General features: G+C 40.6%; 1 pseudogene; it reads left to right on the top strand.

Moving 5' to 3' along the window:
• The first annotated feature begins 4,731 nt into the window (after window positions 1-4,731).
• Window positions 4,732-5,672, top strand: LOC140515264 (phosphoglycerate mutase 1 pseudogene; annotated as a pseudogene).
• Window positions 5,673-22,629: the final 16,957 nt, after the last annotated feature.

Genomic DNA, 22,629 nt, shown 5'->3' with positions numbered 1-22,629 from the left:
TGCATTTGTGCTACAGCTGTGAATCAGTGTAACTATTTTAGAAAGCAATTTGGAATTATGCAAATAAAGCAACAAAAATATTCATACCCTATAACCCAGAAATTACTAGATCATTACCAAAAGATTATTACTCCAAGAAGGTAAGAATAAGGTCCTCCAAAACATTTATAGCAGAACTTCTACAATAGCAAAGAATTGGAAACAAAGTAGATGCTCATTGATCGGAAAATGGCTAAACAAAATATAGTATGTGAATGTAATGTTCTATAAGAGATGTTGTATGTGATGAATACAGAGAAGCATGGAAAGATCTGAATGAACTGATACAGAGCGAAGCAAGCAGAGCAAAAAAAAAAACTATGCACAGTAACAACAACAATGGAAATGGAAAGAAAAACCACACACTAAAAAATCAAAGGTGAATATTACAAAATTACAAAGAAAAATCATTATCTTTAAAAAAGAGATGAAAACACACCCCTTTGCAGATATGGGAGGCCCACAAGTGTTGCACATTGCATGTCTTTTCAGATTTTAAAACTTCTTAATCAATTATGCTAATTTTTTCCTCTCCTTTTCCTTTGTCTTTAAATATATTTGTTATATGGGATATTATATTTGTTATATGGGATGGCTCTGAGAAGGGTGGGGCAAGGAGTAGTGAGGGAAAGCTATGGTGATATAAAAAAAGGCCCAAAATATATCACTAAAAACTTATTTGAAAATGAAAAATGTGAATACTGCAAAATTAAAAAGAACAAGCATGTCTCCAAACCCCTCATTTGTTTGCAGAAGTGGGAGGTCCACAGGTGTCTGAACATGTCATCCTTCTATTCAATAAATGGCTCACTATCAGCTCTGAGATCAAATATAAAATCCTCTGCTTTGCATTCATAACCTATCTCCTTCCTTCCTTCCAGTCTTTTTACACCTTATTTCTCCACATGTTCTTCCATACTCTGACCTCTTTGCTGTTCCTTACACAAGACTGTCCTCTCTAAGCATTTTCACTGGCTATCTCCCAGGAGTTCTCTTCCTTCTCAGCTCCATCAAATTCTTCCTTCCAATCCCAGCTAAAATCTCACCTTCACAAGAATTCTTTGCAGATTCTCCAGTCCCTTTCCTCTGCTGAATAACTGCAATCTAGCCAGTCCATAGCTTGCTTGTAAATAGCAAGCAATAGTTTTCCAGTTGTCTCCCTATTAGACCGTGAGCCCCTTTACAGCATATGCTGCTCTTGGCCTTTCTCTGGATCCCCAGAGCTTAGTGCACTGTATTCACAGTACCTGTCACAGGCTTAATACATGCCTGATGGTTGAGTGGTATATTGCACACGTTTTCAGACTGTTTTCTGTGTATTTATCAATCGTCTTGCTGGATTTTCCCTCTTTTTGCATTTTTTTCCTTAAAATATATTTACACAGAATATCTATTTGGAGGAAAGGGAGAAGGACACTGTGGAAAATTGTGATGATATATAAAAAACATATGAATTCAAAGGTAATTTGGCAACATTCATTTTCTTTTTAAACACAAAGAGCAAGCTAGGCTCCAAAGAAGAGATATGAGAAGAAACCATCCCTTATCCCTTTGCAGTAGTGGGGGGAGGGGAATGGAACATTATATGTAGTCAGATTTTTTTTCCAATATATTCATTGGTTTTGCTGATTTATTCCCCTCTTTTCTTTGTTATAAGAGACAACTCTCTGAGAGGGGGAGTGATGAGATACAGGGGGAAAGTTCGGTGATGTAAAAACAAATGATAAATGATTTTAAATTCTGAAATTCTTTTCTCTAACCATAATGTCCTATCATTTCATCCCTCCCTATGCCTCATTTACCCTTACCCTTCTCTTCATCACCATGACTTCTGTATTCTCCCATGCTATCACCCTCCCTCAGACTTCCCCTTCCCAATCTTCACACTAGAGTTAAGCAGTTCAACATTACACTGTCCTCTACTCTCAAATCCTTTACTTCCATGTCCTGTTATTGCTAATCTCGGCCAAATTCAAACCCTGGATTATGTCTACCATCCACTTCCTGCACCCCTCTTCATGGACTGTGCTGGAGGAAGGCATGCAGCTATGCTGATTAGGTTGACTACAAATTTATGTGATCTGTTGTCAACCGGGTTTCGCTGCATTAAGGCCCTCTTTTGATTGCTGTATCACTCCCTCTAGCAGCTATTCCAGACTTCCTCTTCTGTCTTCAAGTTTCCGATCCTACCCCGACCTCTCACAATCATTCTCTTGTCACTCTTCAGTATCTCCAAAGCCTTGACAACAACCCCAGTCTCTCCTGCATTATTCCAGTATCTGATGATGAGCTGGCCCTTCTTTCCAAAGTCAGACCCTCTACTTGGACCTCTGGTAAACTGTTCCCACAATTATCATCTCTGTCTCTCTAAGCCTCAATCTATCCCTATCTGCAGGGTCTTTTCCTGCGACTACAAATATCCCAGGTCTTTTCTATGCTCAAAAAATCCTCAGTTGACCCCACTGTTCCTTCAAAATGCCATCCTATAACTCTCCTCCCTTTCTCAGCCAAATTCTCAGTAAAAGCTATGGAAGAGAGGCAAGGGACTGATACATAGAATGAGACACTTTTTAAAAACATGGCCAACATAAAAATGTGTTTGATTATGCATATTTGTAACAATGCTTTTCTCTTCCTTTTCTTCAGTGGAGGAGGTTATGGGAGAGATATGAACCAAATTCTGATAATTTAATTTTTTTAGATAAAAATGTAGTCTGGAAAACTATGGACCAATTTCCCTAATGAATATATATGAACATAATAAATAAAATACTGACAAGGAGACTACAGCAATATGTCACAAAAATCATACACTATGACCAGGTGGGATTTATATCTAGAACACAAGCTGGTTCAATGTTAGGAAAACCATAAGCATAATTTACCTTATCAATAACAAAACCAACAAAAATCATGATTATCTCAATAAATGAAGAAAAAGCTTATGACAAAATACAACTTTCATTCTTATTAGAAGCACTAGAAAGCATAGGAATAAATTAAGCTATTCTTAAAATTATAATATATTTATATTTCTAATATGAAATTATATTGTATATCATTATAAATCATTGCTTATACTATAATATAAAATTATAAATAACATCTATATAAAACAAAGAACAAGCATCATCTGTAACAGGGATAAACTAGAAGTCTTTCTAACGAATCAATAAACATTTATTAAGCACCTACAAATGTCGTCAGGCACTGTGTTAAGCACTGGGGATACAAAAAGAGGCAAAAGATTGTTCCTGCCTTCAAGGAGCTTACACTCTAATAGATAAGGGCAAATAAGATAATGGGTGAAGAGAGGATATAGCCAACTAGTATTATTATTATATATTATTATATATTATCACCATTATTATTCAACATTGTATTAGGAATGCTAGCTATAGCAATAAGACAAGGAGAAGAAATTGAAGGAATAAGAATAGAGGACAAAAAACAAAATTCTCACTCTTTACAGATGATATGATGGTATACAAAGAGAACTTTAGATAATCAATTAAAGAACTACTCAAAACAGTTAAGAACTTCAGCAAAGTCTCAGGATATAAAACAATTCAACATAAGCCATTAATATTTCTATATATTATCACAAAGTCCAGCAGCAAGAAAAAGAAAAAAATTTCACTTAAAATAATGGCAGACAGTATAAAATACTTCCTAGTCTACCTGCCAAGACAAACCCAGGAACTATATGAACACAATTACACAAATAAATACTTGTCTAAAGAATTAGAAAAATAGTAATTGCTCATAGGTAGCCTGACTCAATATAATAAAAAATGACACTAATACCTAAATTAATTTACTTATTCAGTATCATACCAAACTACCAAAAAATTGCTTCACAGAGCTAGGAAAAAAAAAAAACCAAAATACATCTGGAGAAACAAAAGGTCAAGAATATCAAGGGAATCAATGGGAGAAAAAAGTGAAGGAAAGAAGCCTAGTGATACTAGAGCTCAAACTATAAAACAAAGCAGTAATCACCAAAATAATCTGGTATTGACTAAGAAATAAACCAGTGGAATAGATTAGGTTACACAGACACAGTAGTAAATGGCCATAGTAATCTGGTGTTTGAAAAAACCCAGAGATCCAAGCTTCTGGCGCAAGAACTCACTCTTTAACAAAAACTGCTGGGAAAACTAGAGAGCAGTTTGGAAGAAATCAGGCATAGACTAATATCTCATACCATATTCCAAAATAAGCTCAAAATGAGTACATGATTTAGATATAAAGGGTGATATGAGCAAGTCAGGGGAACATGGAAAAAATCTTACCTGTCAGATTTGTGAATAAGGGAAGACCAAAGGAGAGATAAAGATGACCACAAGAAACAAAATGGATAATTTTGATTACACTAAGTTTAAAAGGCTTTGCAAAAAACAAAAGCAATGTAGCCAAAATTAGAACGAAATCAGGAAATGGGGGGACATTTTACAGTGTTTTTCTGTTAAATATCTCTTTAATATATAGAGAACTGAGTTAAATTCATAAAAATAAGAGCCATTCTCCAATTTGTCAAGGATATGAAATGATGATCAAAGGATATGAAAAGGTGGTTTTCAGATAAAGAAATCAAAATTATGTGAAAAAATGCTCTAAAAGACTACTGATTAGAGTGCGTGCTCGCCTGTGTGCTGGTGTGCTCGCTCCCCGCTGCCCAAAGCTCCCGCCCCGCCATGGCCGCCCACAAACTGGTGCTGATCTGGCATGGAGAGAGCGCCTGGAACCTGGAGAACCGCTTCAGCGGCTGGTACGACGCGGACCTGAGCCCTGCCGGGCACGAGGAGGCCAAACGTGGCGGCCAGGCGCTGCGAGATGCTGGCTATGAATTTGATATCTGCTTCAACCTCCTTCCAGAAGAGAGCAATTCGTACCCTTTGGACAGTACTAAATGCCACCGACCAGATGTGGTTGCCTGTAGTGAGGACTTGGCGCCTCAATGAGCGGCACTATGGAGGTCTGACAGGCCTCAACAAAGCAGAAACTGCTGCTAAGCATGGTGAAGAGCAGGTGAAGATCTGGCAACGATCCTGCGACATCCCACCACCTCCAATGGAGCCTGACCACCCCTTCTACAGCAACATCAGCAAGGACCGTCGCTATGCAGATCTGACTGAGGATCAGCTGCCTTCCTGCGCGAGCCTGAAAGACACCATTGCCCGAACTCTCCCATTCTGGAATGAGGAAATCGTCCCCCAGACCAAGGAAGGCAAACGTGTTCTGATTGCAGCCCATGGCAATAGTCTTCGTGGGACTGTCAAACATCTTGAAAGTCTGTCTGAAGAAGCAATCTGCCTACTGGCATTCCCATCGTGCATGAGTTGGACAAGAATCTGAAGCCCATCAAGCCCATGCAGTTCCTTGGAGATGAAGAGACCCTGCGCAAAGCCATGGAAGCCGTGGCAGCCCAAGGCAAGGCCAAGAAGTGAATGCAGGTTACCAGCACGTGCCAGCAGTAGCCAGGTCCTTCCCTTCTCACTGTCCCCACCACATCTCTCCCCTGCCTGCTCCACACACTGACCATCACCTTAGGGATCACAACACATGGCTGCAGGTGGGGGACTAATGGTTTCTTTTCTCATTTCCTCCCTATTTCAGACCAGTTCTTTTCTCTCTTGTTGCCTTTCCCCTTAACCACATTAGTCAGAATACCTCCGGGATGATTTGGCTCAGTAAGAACCTGGTTAGGGGTTAAGGATGGGGACATAGTAAGAAGTGACCAATGTGGGAGGTTGGAAGGAGCAATTGGTCCAATTATTCCTATGAACCAGTCCTGCCAGTAGGGTAGCCTTCTCAGGGGCTGCTGTAGGAAGTTGCCTATAACCTGGGTGGTCATTTAGAAAATCATAAGTCTTACTTCCTCCCTAATCCAAGAAAAATGGATCTGGGAGGTTGAGATTATGTCCCAATGTTTACTTGTCGCATTTACTTTCACAAAAAACCCTTCTAGGTGGGTTATTAGTGGCTTTTGAAATTAAAGTGTCCCACTTGATAGTCATCAGAGATCTCAAGCCCAGTCAGAGAAGGAAAGAGTTCCTTGATTTCTGAAGGGTGGATGAGTACATCCCATTGTGTGTTTTATAGCCCCTGCTCTGTTCTGTGGTAGTGAAATGCCCCTAGATCATGTTGAAATGTGTCTCAGTGTCCCATTGCTTCCATCTTATGTCCAGCCGCTTGGGTCCTCATCAGTTTTAGCATAACTGTACTAACTCTGCCCCTCCGACCTTTTTTGTTATTCATTATAATAAAGGAGAGATGTGCAATAAAAAAAAAAGACTACTAATTAGAGAAATGCAAACTAAAATAACTCTGAAAATACCTTTAATTTAAAAATAAAATATTAATCAAAGTTACCTCATAACCACTAGATAGAAAAGGAAAATGGCAAATACTGGAGGGGACGTGGAAAAATAGACATACTAATTCACTATTGGTGGAGTTGTAAACTGATCAAACCATTCTGGAGACCAAATGAGGTCCGCATCTCAAAGATCTTGATCAAAGCAAAAGGAAAAGGACCTGTGCATACAGAAATATTTATAGCACCTCTTTTTGGTGGCAAAGAACTGGAAATTGAAGGGATTCCCATCAATTGGGGAACGGCTGAACAAGTTCTGGTGCATGTGATGTAATACTACTTACTGTGATGTAAGAAATGATGAAGGGGATGGTTTCAGAAAGACCTGGAAAGACTTATATGAACTGATGCAGTGTGAAGTGAGCAGAAACAGTAGAACAATTTACACAGTAACAGCAATATTGTAACAATAATCAACTGTGAAAGACTTAGTTACTCTGATCTATACAGTGAAAGATGATAATTTCAAAGGATTCATGACAAAAAATGCTATCCAACTCTAGAGAGAGAATTGATTAACTCTGAGTGCAGACTGAAGCATATTTTTTACTTTTTCTTGCTTTTTTTGCAACATGGCTAATATGGAAATATGTTTTGCATGACTTCATGTGTATAATGGGTATCATATTTCTTGCCTTCTCCTCAGGATGAGGAGAGGCTGGAGGGAAAGAATTTGGAACTGAAAAAATTTTTAAGGAAATAATCTTTAAAGAAAATAAATTAAAACAAAAAAATTAAAATTTTTAAAAATTAAAGCTAAAAAAGTAAAATATTTGTAATAAGGGAAACCTGGATAATATAAAACAAAATATTAATAAAGTTTATTTTTCAAAATTAAAAAGTGCTAATTTTCAGAGGAAGAAATTAAAGCTATCTAAAGTCATATAAAAAATGCTCTAAATTACTATTGATAAGAGGTATGCAAATCAAAACAACTCTGAGGTACCATATCGCACCTATCAGATTGGCTAACATGACAAAACAGGAAGATGATAAATGTTGGAGAAGATGTGGAAGACTTGGAACACTAATTCGTTGTTGATGGAGCTGTGAGCTGATACAGCCATTGTGGAGAGCAATTTGGAACTATGCCCAAAGGGCTACAAAAATGTGCATACCCTTTGACCCAGTAATACCACTTCTGGGACTATATCTCAAAGAGATCATAAAAATGGGAAAGAGTCCCACGTGTACAAAAATATTTATAGCAGCACTCTTTGTGGTGGCCAAAAACTGGAGATCAAGGGAATGTCCATCAATTGGGGGATGGCTGAACAAGTTGTGGTATATGAATGTAATAGAATACTATTGTACTATAAGAAATGATGAACAGGAAGACTTCAGAGAGGCCTGGAAGTACCTATATGGACTGATGCTGAGTGAAAGGAGAACCAGGATAATTTTGTACACAGCAACAATCACAGTGTGCAAGGAATTTTTCTGGTAGATTTAGTCCTTCATAGCAATGCAAGGACCTAAAAAAATTCCCAGTGGACTCTTGAGGCAGAATGCCTTCCACATCCAGAGAAAGAACTATGGAATTGGATTGCAGAATGAAGCAGACCAATTTCTTTTATATTATGTTTTGTTTTGTTTTGTTTTATGGTTTCTCCCATTCATTTTAATTCTTCCATGCAACATGACTAAGGTGAAACCTATATAAGATTGCACGCTGTCTCAGGGAGGGAGAAAGAAGGGAGGGGAAAAAATCTAAGATATATGGAAGTGATCGTAGAATATTGAAAACAAATAAAATAATTTTTAAAAATTTAAAAATGCTGTCTATACTTATTGTCTCTTTGATAAGTGGTATCCAGTGCTGAACCTGGAATCAGAGGTGGTTGTTCAGTTTTTAGTCATGTCCAACTTTTTGTTATTGCATTTGGGGTTTTCTTGGCAAAAATACTGTATTGGTTTGCCATTTCCTTCTCCAGGTCATTTTACAGTTGAGGAAATTGAAGTAAACAGGATTAAGTGACTTGCCCAGGGTCACACAACTAGGAAGTCTCTGAGGACAGATTTGAATTCAAGAAGATGAGTCTTCCTGACTCCAGGCCCAGCACTGTATCCACTGCAGTTCCACCTACCTGCCCAGAGTCAAAGGACTTGAATTTAAATCCTGGTTCTCCATTCTTGGGGGAATTATTTAACTCCCTATGCCTTACCTTTCTTCTATGTTAAATGAAGGAATTAAACTAGATGATCTTTAAACATCTTCATCAAGTCAAGGTAGTAAGCATTCATTCGCACTTACTGTGTGCTGTGGAGAACAATTTGGAAGTATGCTCCAACTCTGTATGCCATTTGTCCCCAAAATACCACTACTACTTCTCTATCTCTAGTAGATCTCTATCCCAAAGAAATCAAAGAAAGAGGAAAAGGAACCAAAAGTACAAAAACATTTATAGCAGCTCCGTTTGTGGTGCAAAGAATTAGAAACTTAGGGGATGTCCATCAATTTCAAAATGGCTGAACAAGTTAGAGTATGGGATTATGATGGAACACCACTGTACTATAAAAAATGATGAGGGGGATGGTTTCAGAAAAACCTGGAACAGATGTAAAGTCAGTGAGCAGAAACAGTAGAATAATTCATACAGTAATAGCAACTGTGAAAGACTTAGCTGCTCTGATCAATAGGATGATCCATGATTGTTCTGAAGGACTCAGGATGAAAAGTGCTACCCACCTTCAGGGAGAAAACTGATGAACTCTGAGTGCAGGTTGAAGCATTTTTTTTTTAATTTTTCTTGTTTTTTTCCCTTTCACAACATGGCTAATGTGGAAATATGTGTTGCATGACTTCATATGTATAATGGGTATCCTGTTTCTTGCCTTCTCAATGGATGGGGGAGAGAGTGAAGGGAAGGAGAGAATTCAGAACTGAAAATAAATTTTTTAAAAAAATTTTAAAGAGAAGGATTTGAGAGATGTTTACAGTGGTATAAATGACAGAAGTTGGTAACAGATTGGATACGTGGGAGTTTGAATGAGGACAGTGAATTGGGAAGATGATGGTATCCTCAATACTAAGAGAGAAGTTCAGAAGACGGAAAGGTTTAGGGGTAAAGATAATGAATTATGTTTTGGACATGATGAATTTGAAATGTCAGTGGGACATCGATATTTGAGATTTTTCTCTCCTCCCCAATTCCTGCCCTAACACTAAACAGATTTCAACATACATATTAATCCTCACCTAAATACCCTAACCATTTAATTCCTCAACCTACTTACATTCCACAAGTTACTCCTCCACCCCACCTCGGCCACACCCAAAGATGGTCATACCCTTGACCTTGCCATCACCCACAAATGTATCATCTCTATGTTCAAGAATTCTGAAGTTCCCTTATCCAACCATAATCTATTGGCTTTTCACCTCTCCCTCTGCCTCCCCTTACTTGATACTACTCATCATTCTCACCATGACCTCCACCCCCTTGATCCTTCATCTGCCTGCATTAGCCACTTTTTCCTATTCTCATCTTGACCCCTTGATGAAGAAATTCAAATCTACACTGTTCTCTTGAACAGTTAGCCTGCTTATAATATTGCCCCTGTGACACCCAGCCAATCCTCAGCCTTGGATTTTTCCGGCCATTTGTCTTCTTTCTGCCTACACACGTACTGCTAAATGAAGGCAGAAAAAAATCATGCAACTGTTTTGACTGGGTCTACTACAAATTTATATTATATTTATTTATATTATATCATATTTATTTGTAGGACATTTATTACATAACCACAACTGGGTCCTTGCTGCTCCTAGGCAATCCTACTATACCTTTCCTATCAGTTCACTATCTCCACAGCAGCTCTTCCACACCTTTTTATCCCTCCTCAACCTCCCATGGCTCCACTTCTCCCTACTTTCAGCTAAGAACCTTGCCTATTTTACAGGAGATATTTGAGGTAATTCAGTAAGGCCTATCCACTCTTTTTCCTTCTTCCTCATCTCCTATCACTCAGTGGCAGCTTCTGCTATTGCCTCCTTCACCCCTGTTTCACATGATGAGGTGACCTTACTTCTTACCAAGGCTGACCCCTCTACTTGTTCAAAGGATCCCATACTATCCCATCTCCTCCAACAGATTGTCACTGTCATTCCTACTCCTTCACTTATTTTCAGTATCTTCCTTTCTATGGCTCTTTTCCCATGGCCTACAAACATACCCATGTCACCTCATCCTGAAAAAATTCTCACTTCACCCGCTCATCCCTGGTCCTATTTCTATTCTGCCCTTTGTAGCTAAACTTCTTGAAAAGACCATCTACAATAGGTGCCTCCACTTTCTCTCCTCTTTCCCTCTTAACCTCTTATAATCAGACTTGTGATCTTATCATTCTACCAAAACTGCTCTCATTAAAGTTACTAATTGATTTCTTAGTTAACAAATCCAGTGGCCTTATCTCAGTCCTCATCCTCCTTGACCTCTCTACGGCCTTTGACACTGCTGATCACTCTCCTCCTGGATATTCTTTTCTTGCTAGGTTTTTGGGACACCCCTCTTTCCTGGTTCTCTTCCTATTTGACCACTCCCTCTCTTTCTCCTTTGCTGGATCCTCTTCCAGATCATGCCTTCTAACCATAGATGTCCCTCCAGAATCTGTCCTGGGTCCTCTTCTCTTCTCACTCTATACTACTTCAATTAGTGATCTCATCAACTCCCATGACTTTAACTATCATCTCTATGCTCTATCCCAAATCTACCTTTCCTGCCCCAGTCTCTGCTGACCTCCAATCTCGAATCTCCAACTGCCTTTCAGACATCTTGTACTAGATGTCCCATAGACATCTTAAACTCAAGGTGTCCAAAACAGAATTCGTTATCTTTCCCCTAAATCCTCCCCATTCCTACCTTCCCTATTACTGTAGAGGGCAACACTATACTCCCAGGACCGCAGACTTGTAATCTAGAAATCATCCCAGACTCTTCACTCTCTCACAGCCCCCATGTCCAAATGTTGCCAAGGCCTATCTATTTCACCTTTGCAACATCTCTTGAATATGCTCCCTTCTCTCCTCTGATGCTGGCACCATTCTGAAACAGGCCCTCATCACCTCATGCCTAGATTATTACAATAGCCTGCTGGTGGATTGTCCTGCCTCAAGTCTCTCCCCACTCCAGTCCATCTTCCATTCTGCCACTAAAGTGATTTTCCTAAAGTCCAGGTCTGATCATATCACCTACCCCCATCCCTCAAAAAGCCCCAGAGCCTTCCTGTTGGGTCTAGGAGCAAATACAGAGTGCTCTACTTGGCCTTCAAAGCCCTTTATAACCTGGCTCCCTCCTACATTTCTGTTCTATCACCTTACTCCCCAACACATACTCCAATCCAGCGACACTAGTCCCCAGACTGTTATGTGAACAAGACCCTCCACCTCTTGGCTCTGGGCATTCTCTCTGGCTGTCCCCCATGCCTGAAACACTCTCTCTTCTCCCCTCTAACTACTGACCTCCCTGGCTTTCTCCCAACTTAAATTCCACCTTCTAAAGGAAGCCTTTCCCAACACCTCTTAATTCCAGTGCTTTCCCTCTTTTAATTATTTGTTTTATCCTGTAGGTTGTTTGCTCTGTACGCATTTATTCCTTGTTGTCTCTCCCATTAGATTGTAAGCTCTTTGATGGAGGAACTGTCCTTTTCCTCCTTGTGTATCCCAAACACTTGGCACAGTGTCTGGCTTAATAGGCTCTTAATATGGGAGGTCAGCTTTGATAAAGAGTAAGGTCATCTCATCATGTGAAACGGAGTGAAGGAGGAGACAGTGGCAGAAGGTGTCTGAGTGATAGGAGATGAGGAATAAGAGTGAAGAGGCCATACTGAATGGCTTTTCCCTGTAAAATAGGCAAGGTTCTTAACTGAAAATAGGGGCAAGAGGATCCATGGGAGGTTTAAGAGGGATAAAAAGGTATGGAAGAGCTGCTGTGGAGAGTGGGATATAGTGAGTTGTTAAGGGAGATATAGTAGGATTGTCTAGGAGCAGCAAGGGCCCAGTTGAGGTTATGTAATATAAATTTGTAGTGGGCCCAGTCAGAACAGTCACAGCATTTCCCCACCTCCATTAACCAGTACACGTGTAGGTGCTTAATAAATGATTATTGATTAATTTCCAATAGGCATTTTATTATTCGAGACTGGAGGTCAGGAGAAAAGCTAGGGCTAAGCAAGTAGATCTGAGAATCATCGCCACAGAGATGATGATTGAACCTATTGTTGTATTGTTGTGTTTATCTTTCCTTCTCAAAGAAGACCATGATATCAATATGGTGATATGACTTGCAGTTGACTTTGATTTGAGTGAAGGAGGGCTGTGCAAGGTCACCAACCTCACTTTCTTCTCCTGAGCCATCTGGGTCCAGTGGTCTGATATTCATCAGGATGGAGATGGCCCAGGATGCAATGGGAGACCCTGGCCCTTTCAGGCTAAGGTCTTATAGCGTTGCCACTTTGAATGAGATACTCCCATTCAATGAATAGGCTTCTTTAAGGAGTTGCTCAAGGGATGGCCCCTTCAATCAAAAAAAAAATCAAACTGAGAGGACAAGATCCTCAGGGTTCCTGGGTAAAAGAGGAACAATTAGTATATAGTTGTTACATCCACTCTGTGCTGGTGAGTGGGGACTTGTTGTCCAGTCTATGATCTCCAGAGTGGTTTGGGTTTGAGGCTTGATCTTTGAGCAAGAAATGTAGCCAGCAAACCCAAAGGAAAAAAGGCAGCTTTTGGGCATGGAGTGTACCTTCCAGAACACCACAGGAGAGGAGAAGGAGGAGGAGGAGAGCTGCTACTCACTCACAGGTTGTGTTTGTCCTTTGTTCTCGAAGAGGACCATGACATCAAGATGATGACATGACTTGCAGTTGACTTTGATTCAAGGAAGGGAAGATAATAATAGTAATAAAAATAATAACATATTTCTTAACAAACACACCAAGAGAAATACTATAAAGGAAAAAGGGAAGAGAGTAGGAGCAAAACATTGTAACAGAGCCACTAAGTAACCCATAGTTAATGGGCAGGACCTGGATGAAAATACAGCAAAGGAGACTGAAGAATGATGAAAGAGGTCAGGTGAATGAAGAGAGAGGATGGTGTCACAGAAAGAAGATAGGGTCAAAGATTACAGAGAAGGAAAGTCTCCTCCAAAAGGATGAGGATTGAGAAAAGGCCATTAGATTTGTCCATTAAGAAGTCATGGCAGCTCTGGAGGGGGATGTTTCAGTTGAATGAGAAGGTCAGAAGTCAGACTACAGAGGCAAGAAGAGACTGAGAGGAAAGAAGTGGAGATGCCAACCATCGAAGGCCTTGCCAAGGATTATGAAAGTCATGTATGAGGTGAATTTGAAGCTTTCATAGACAGTGCTTCCCATTAAACATATACCTTCATATTCTCTACCTACCTACCTCATAGAGTTATGGGGTTCTGGCTAACCTAACTCCTTCTGCCAGCCCTTCAGAGACACTAAGTAATGCATAAAATGAAACAAAATGGTGCTAGGGATTGGGACTACCAACTGAGGAAACTCTCTCTACCAATGCTGCTCTGCCCCTTCTCTGCATAGAGTCTTAGTTTCTTAAAGGGCTGAGAGATGAAGTAACTTGCCTAGGGTCATACAGCCAAAGGTAGGACTTGAACCCAGTCCTTACTGGAAGAAGTAAAAGAACACAAAAGGCCCCATTATCAGCTTCTTCACCCATCCATCCTCTACCCCTTCTCCAGGCCCCATACTGAGAACTCCAGGGTATGGACACTTAAAGGAAGTTTGGAAATAACAAGTAGGGAGGGTGGACAATCACTGAGTGCCTTGGACAACTACTCAGGCCCCTGGTGCTCCCAGCAGGTCTTTAATTGCCACTTAAACCCCAGAGTCCTGAACTGAGGATTCTTTGTAGCAGTGATTCCAGTAAATTCAGTCACAATTTAGAGTTAAAAGGAAACGCAAAGATAATCTAGTCCAAATCATACCAGATAAATGGTCATCCAGTCTTTGGTCTTTAGCCCTCTAGTGAAGGGGAGTCTGCTACCACTCCAGGCATTTCATTCCATTCCATTTGAATTATTAGGAAAACACTTTTGCCACATTGAACTTAAACTTGCCTCATTGCACCTTCAACCTAGTGTTCTGGTTCTTCCCTCTGGGGCCAGGTAGAACAAATCTAGTTCCTCTTTCATACCATAATCTTCCAAATACTTGAATGCTGGTGCCATGGTCCCCTGAGTCTTCTCTCCAGGTTGAACACCCCAGTTCCTTTGATCAGTCAACATATGCTATGTAGACAAGGCCCTTCACCATCTTGGTTGGCTTACTCTGGATGTTTTGTAGTATTCAAGGCCCTCTTTAAATTGTGGTGTTCAGCAGTAAACATAGAACTCTAGATGCATCTAAGACTATCACCTCTTTATTCCTGGAAGCTACACAACTTTTGTGATGCAACTTTCTTGGCTCCCATATCACATTGTTGACATATTGAATTCACATTCCACTTAACCTCAAGATCTTTTTCAAAGTTATCTAACCATGCTCTCCCCAGATTGTATTTGTGAAGTTGATTTTTAAACTCAAGTATAAGACATTTACATTTATCTCTAGTTGAATTTCATCTTATAAGATTCACCCCAAAGCTATAGCTTTAGAGATCTTAACTGTCATCCAGTGTTGGCTAACCCTATTGGTTTTATGCCGTCTGCAAGTTTGATGAGTTTCTCATCTGTGGATAAAGTATCTTATCTGTGGATAGAGATCCAAGTCACAAAAAAGTGTCAAATAGCACAGAGCAATAGAGGAGAAGCCAAGATGAGGGAAGCAGTCTAGTTGAACTACCCTACACAAAACTCTCCAAACAGATCTACACAATGAACTTGACCGAATCCTGATGGGAAATCCAGAAAGTCACAATGGGCCATTTGTCCACCCCAGCTTGAAGGCCTCAGGTGGTATACTGAGAAAGGAAGTTCAGAAGCAGGGAGAAGCTGCTTGGTTCAAACCCCCAGGAAGACAGAAGGGTTTCCATTTCAGCATTTAACCCAGCTTACAAAAGAATAACCAGGGCAGGAATCCTAAAGCAAAAAGGAACCTACAATTCTACCACTGAACCAACAAAACTTTCCAGCAAACTGAGAGGAATCCAGAGCAGTAGCAATCTACTCAGGCCCAAACCCAAAACATGAACTTGCAGAGCTCACAGCAGGGGAGTAGTGATCAGTCTTTGCCCTGGATCAGACCACTTCAGGTGCACTGAAAGTCTGCAGGTCCCCAACTGATACCTGAGTTTGTTAAGTAAGACAACACTCAGTACCCCAAGAAAACAACAGGACCAACCTAGACCTTAAATCCAAAGTATTGCAAGGCCTAGCCCTAACATCAAGTCCAAAATCAGGAAGTAAGATGGAAAAATGAGTAAACAAACAAAAAGAACCCCACCATAAAGAGGTTATTATGATGGCAGGAAAGCTCAAGATACAAAACAAACAAAAAAAGAAGAGAATGACTCCAAAATATCTACAAGCAGAGCCTCAGAGAAAAAAAACACAGTTTAGGCAAAAATTCAACTAGAATTCCTAGAAAAGATGAAGCAAGAGTTTTAAATGTTTTCACAAATGAAATGAGAGTGCTTTGAAGAAAAACTTGGAAAAGAAATGAAAGCTATAGAGGAAATAATAAGAAAAGAAATAAACTTGGCAGTAGAGGTACAAAATCTTACCCAAACAACAAACTCACTGAAAAATTAGGATGGATCAGATAGAAGCCAATGATTCCAAGAGGCAACAAGAAATGTTAAAACAAAGTTAAAAGACTGAAAATACAGAAGAAAATGTAAGGAATCTCCTAACAAAAACAACTTACCTGGAAAACAAATCAAGGAGGAAAATATAAGAATCACTGCATTATCTGAATACCATGACCAAAAAAAGACACTAGATATCCTATTTCAAGAAATATTGAAAGAAAACTGCCCAGATCTCAGAGGGCAAAATGGAAACAGAAATGATTCACCAGTCACTTCCTGAAAGAAACCCTAAAATGAAAACTCCCAGGAACAACCAAAATCCAGAGCTTTCAGGTCAAGGAAAAATTACTGCAAGCAGCTGAAAGAAAAGAATTCAAGTACCTAGGAGCCACAGTCAGGATCACACACAATTTAGCAACTATCACTATAAAGGAGTAGAACTTTGAATATGATATTCCAGAAGACAAAGGATATAGGCATACAGCCAAGAATAACTTCTCCAGCAAAAATAAGTATAATGCTACAGTGGATCAATTTCATGCTGACCGAACGTTATGAAGTGCATTATCCTACATCAATTTTCATGATGGAAGAGTAGGAAACTAGACCTTATCTCTTAAACTAGATTTAAACTCCTTGTGGGAAAGAGTCCAGATTTTCTCCTGTTTTAGTTGAACTTGGATAGAGATCATGGAGAGATAGGAAGGCCTGGAATGCTATGGTCCATGGGGTCACAAAGAGTTGAACATGACTGGACAACTGCTCCATGGTACTTAGTATGTTAATAGGTGCTTAGATAAACAATGAATCAGTTTTTAATGGGTGTCTGCCAGTAGCATTAGATGGTGAAGGAAAAATAAAACAGTCTTTGCCAGGGAAGTTCCTTAATCATGGCAAGAGTTCTTAGAGATCACCAAGTCCAAACCTCTCACCTGCCAGATAAGGAAACTGAGGCCCCAAAAGGTTAAAGACTTGTCCAAGGCTACCCACACAATCCTTCAAGAGAAAGTAGAGGAGGATGGGGGAGAGGCATATAACTGCAATTCTTTAGGAAAGTTCTCATCACTGAGGCTTGCAGTTTCTGATACTCATCCTCTGAACTCACTGCCATTCTCCCTCATCGGGTAATAAATGAATAAGGAAATCTGATGGCCACACTGCAGCCATGGAATTCCAAGACATCAGCAAGGCACCTGTGGAACCTTTCATTCACCAAATTAGGACCATCCTCACAAGGCATAATGCTAAATCAATTGAGAAGGTGTACACTGATTGAGAGGAAAAGAACTCCAAAGAGAATGGGACTTGTGTGCATGGCCACTAAGACACTTTGGATCACTGCTGGTGAATATTCAAGATTGGGGCTCTGTTCCTCAAATGTCCCATTAATTGACACAGTCCTTCAGAGACTGTTAAGCTGATCGCTTCTATTTGCATTGAACTAGGTGTAGACGTTGAAAGCATCATTGCATATATCTAATTATCACTTTCAGTAAACTGGTTAATGTTACTAAAGAAAAAAAGAAAAGAAAAATATCTCCTTTACCTAATGACATTGTCCCCCTTTCTTCTCCCTTTTATACCTTTAAGAGTATGAAATGTCAACTTTCCCTCTGGAAAGGTGAGGAGCATGGTGGGTAGCAGAGATGCATGAGGGTTAATGAAGTATGAACAGGGGCATTGTGAGGTAGTGGAAAGAACTTAGAAGACCTAGGTCTAAGCTCTGCCATTAACTAGAGGTTTGATCCTCTCTGGGCCCATATACTCATCTACAAAATAGAAAACAGTTATAGTTGCGCTACCTTGCAGGGTTAAGGCATGTAAAGCACATATAAATGGGAGTGATAGTGGAGCTCCTTAGGTTTCCTAAGACCAATGAGAGAAAAGACTCAGTGACACTTTGGTTGCTCTTTAGCAGTCTGAAGAGACTCTCTGAGACCCCAGCTTGCTCACTCCCAAAGCCTGAGTGTGGTGTGCTTCCCCTCACTTCTGAATGTACCAACCACATCCCTGGGAGAAAAGAATTCCAGAGGGTAGATAACTACATGGAGAGTCACAAAGCAAAGAACGCAGTAGGTGTGGGGAGCAGTGGGCCACCCCTGAAGAAGGGAGGGTTAGTCATTGGTACACGAGGGTGGGGTTGGTAGTGCAATTGCTGATAGCCCCTGAATCTCTGGCAAAGAGAAGGGCCCTGAGGTTGGGAACTGACTTTTGTGGCCCCCTACAGGTGCAGTACCTGCCTACATGGAGGGACCAATTCAACTTTTCACCAGAATTTGCTATGTTAAAGGCAATTTTACATTGTGGGAGCCTATTGTAAGGTTGAAGCATGCAGCTGCTGAAACAATGTCAAGAACAGAGTGGGGAATGAAACCAGGACATCGTTCTCCTCATAATCATTCTCTACCAGAGAATCCGTGAAATAGAGATAAGCTCATTTGTTCTTAGGTGCCGGACATCCCTGCACTTGGTGGGAAGGGGCGGTGTCTCTTTTAGCTTCTCTACAATGAGTACAAAGCAATAAAGAAAATGCCGCTGAATAGAGACTAGCCTATGGAGATCAGAGATACAGAATTGGAAGGGACCTGAGGTCACCTGGTCCAACCCCTCATTTTACAGAGAAGGAAATTGAGACCCAAAGAAGGTAAATGATTTGCCCAAAGGCCCGCAGGTACTAAGTAGCTATTCAAAAACTGAACAGAGATTCTCTGACTCCAAATCCAGTGTTCTTTCCACCCCACTATGCATAAATAGAAGGGGCAGCTAGGTGGTGCAGTAGCTAGAGCACCAGTGCAGGAGTCAGGAGGACCTGAGTTCAAATCTCACCTCAGACACTTGATGCTCACTAGCTGTGTGACCCGGGCAAGTCACTTAACCCCAATTGCCTCATCCTGGGTCATCTCCAGTCATCCTGTTGAATATCTGGTCACTGGATTCAGATGGCTCTGGAGGAGAAGTGAGGCTGGTGACCTGCACAGCCCTCCCTCACTCAAAACAAAGTCAAGTGCAAGTCATGTCATCATTTCTCTGATGGCGTGGTCTTCTTCGGCAACAAAGGACGAGCACACACACGCAGGCATAAACAGAATCATAATGCCTCCTACAGAAGTTTGGCAGATTGCTTTACTTGGATGGTGAGATTTCCTGCTTTTGTTACAGGTCCCATTCTACCACTACCTAAGGCATGCTGTAGAGTTCTGCATTGGCTGTCTGTCTATGTTCTCTTTCTAGTTCCACCCTAGCCCAGTTAGAGCCACCTGTACACCCACTCCACTCCCCAAACTGGTTATGGAAGAAAGAAAGAAGCTTTCTGTCTGGTTTGTTTGAAAGGATTTGTAGATCTTTCCTTTGAGGCTGACCATAATGACAGTTCAGTCCACGTATTCTCAATCACCCTCATCAGCCATCTGTGCCAAGACTTGCCTGGAATTGGTTCTCTTTGCATTTCCAGCTTTGCTTGACTTCCTTACCATCTTCTCTTCTCCTTCCAGCCTTACCTAAGTTGGGTTTTCCTCCTGATTCATTATATATTGTATTCTCCCTCATAGTTCTCACTTGCTCTCTCTGTCTAATCTGCCTTGCATCTCATCTGATGCTACAATTCTTCCCAAATGAAAATTTTTAACTCTACACATTTATGTTGAATATATGTATATATATATATATATATATATATATATATATATATATATATATATATATATATGAGGTGGCTCCTATCTTTAGTCAAAGGTGATACATAGAATCCATAAACAATTGGAAATCCTAAATAATTAGGACAACAGGGATCAGTGAAGTCCTTTCCCTCTCCTCAAACCACCCCCTAAAGAAGTTGGTCCCTTTAAGACAGAACCTTGGGATCATTTGGGTCAAGTGTTTGTGAACAGCTTGTATTTAGAGACCCCACCCAAGAGCAGGGTCTTCTGGCAAAATTGTGAATCTTTGGTGCTTCCTCTTTACTTGTTCTTTCCCTCAAGTGAAAAGTAGGAATGGCTGGAATTTATAGTAGCGGTGGACCTTAGTGTCCTAAATATGAAGCTGGAAGAGACCTTACAGATCATTTTACAGATGTGGAAACTGAGGCCTAGGAAAGTTAAGTCACATCAGAAGTAATAGCAGAATCAATCAGGATTTGAATCCAGACTCTGACACCACCACCAATAGGATCTCCAAGCAAGGAGAGATCCTAAAAAGAAGACAAGGCTAGAATGTCCCAAGCCCCAAAGCTGAAGCAACTGGTGGCCAATAGATGAGCCTCTTTACATATCTGTTTCACTTAGGAAGAATACTTGGCAAGGGGCTACCCTTGACAGGTATGGCATGCCATGCCAAGGTGCTGGATTTTGCCAGACCCATTTGGGAGCCTCAGGTCAGCCAATTCTTGTGTGAGTTCCAGAAATGGCTGAAGAAGCTCCATAGTTTGGCTGCCATCCCCTCCCTCCTCCACCCTCAGCTCAGCATACTAATTTGTGTTTATGAAGAGATGAATAAAGACAAATTAGATTAATGAGAGTGGAGATAACCACGAAGTCTCATATAGAAGAGGCAGATCCTTTACAAGCCAAGCAACTATAGACTAGACAAGATTTTCTGATGTTTAGCTTCTAATCTCCTGTCTGATTTCTGTCTCCTTACATTCTGGTCTCCTTATTTGGAGAAGGCCTGGGATGAGAATATTTTTTGTCATTTATCCTTCTTCCTCAGGGCAGATATCCCACAATTTGGAAAAAGGAACCACCTTTCCTGGAAGGAGTGAGCCCAGGGCTATCCTGGATCCTATCTAGCCCACAGATGTTCTCCTGGTGTTGTCCCAGGAATGACCATGATGAGACAACAGAGTATTCATTCCTAGAATCCATGGTCTGTACAGAGATAACATAGAGGAGCATAGCTTAATCTAGTCTGGTCAATAAATACCATTGTTTGACTCGCCCAGGAGCTTAGACTCTCCTTGCTTCCATTCTAACACCTGCATTCTCCCCTAATGTGGGCTCCAGAGGGGAGGTAGGACTGAAGTTTTTGCCCATTTTGTTAGGAGATAAAAGATAACTAAGTTGATCTCAAAGAATTTTAGGTGACAAAGAAAATATGTCTAAAATGTTACAGAAACAAGTGCTACAAGAGTTGAGGAAAGGCAATCATCAGTGGATGTGCTTTAATAGTTGAGAAAAGTTTGGAAGGAAGTAAAACTCCAGGTAGACCTTCAGCAATGAGAAACATTTTAGGGCATTCAAGGCCCCTGAATGCTGAATCCCACTCACCTTTCCGACTTTATGTTTCCCTTTTGTGAACTTTACATTAAGGTCAAACTGACCAACTAGCTGCCCCCTCAACTCAATGTTCCTTTTCCTCCTTCCATGTATTTGCCCTGTGGCTGGGCTGACTTCTCTCCTCATTCTGCCTCTCAGGTCTCAGCTGAGAAGCCCCTTTCTTTGTGAAGCCTCCTTGATCCTCTCTCCCACCTCCTTCTTCCTGTACTTTGCTTATTTGTGTAAATGCTCTATCTCTCTAGTAGAATATAAGCTGCTTGAGGGCAGTCCTTATTGGAGTTTTCATCTGTACTCCCAATGCCTGACACAGAGTCAACATTTTGATGCAGCAAATGTCTTTACTAGGTGCTAATCCGAAATTGCACTTACTTGCCCTACAAAACAAATCAGAGTTACATAAGCTCTGCCTATGAAACAGTTTGAATCTTTTATGGAACCTGCCCCTCTGAGACCCACTGAAACAAGCCTGACAGAAGCTTCTCTGCTATTTGTTAGATTTAGTTACTTTTTGTGAATTTTTCTATGCTGAATGAGGCCTGAGTTCTGATTGAAGCCTTTCCTGCAATCATTACATTCAAAGGGTTTCTCTCCAGTATGAATTCTCCAAAGCCCCCTGAAGGCTTTCCCACATTTAATACAAGTATAAGGTTTCTCCCCTGTATGAGTACTCTGATGGTCATTAAGGTCTGACCACCACCTGAAGGTTCTCCTCAAGCTCTCACATTTATAGGGCCTTACTCCACTATGAATTCTCTTATGTCTAATAAGATCTGAGTTCACCCAGAAAGCTTTCCTACATTCATTACTTTCATGGGGTTTCTCTCCACTATGAATCTTCTGGTGCTAAGGCCTGAGCTCCCTGTGAAGTTTCTCCCACATTCCTCACATTCATAGGGCCTCTGTCCACTGAGAATCCTCTGGTGCTAAGGCCTAAGCTTCCTGTGAAGCCTTTCCCACAATTTGCATTCATAGGGCTTTACTCCACTACAAATCCTCTGATGTTGAATCAGGTCTGATTTCCCTCCGAATTTTTTCCCACATTCGTGGGATTTCTCTCCTGTATGAATTCTGCAGTGTTCAACAAGGTCTGATCTCCCTTTGAAGGTTTTCCCACATTCATTACATTCAAAGGGTTTTTCCCCAGTGTGAATTCTTTGGGGTTTAATTACTACTGAGTTCTGATTAAAGGTTTTCCTACATTCATTGCA

Source organism: Notamacropus eugenii, chromosome X (assembly GCF_028372415.1).
Source record: "Notamacropus eugenii isolate mMacEug1 chromosome X, mMacEug1.pri_v2, whole genome shotgun sequence".
In the NCBI taxonomy this organism is placed as follows: domain Eukaryota; kingdom Metazoa; phylum Chordata; class Mammalia; order Diprotodontia; family Macropodidae; genus Notamacropus; species Notamacropus eugenii.
The sequence above is the reverse complement of the archived record's forward strand: the minus strand, read 5'-3'. Positions and strand labels throughout refer to the sequence as shown.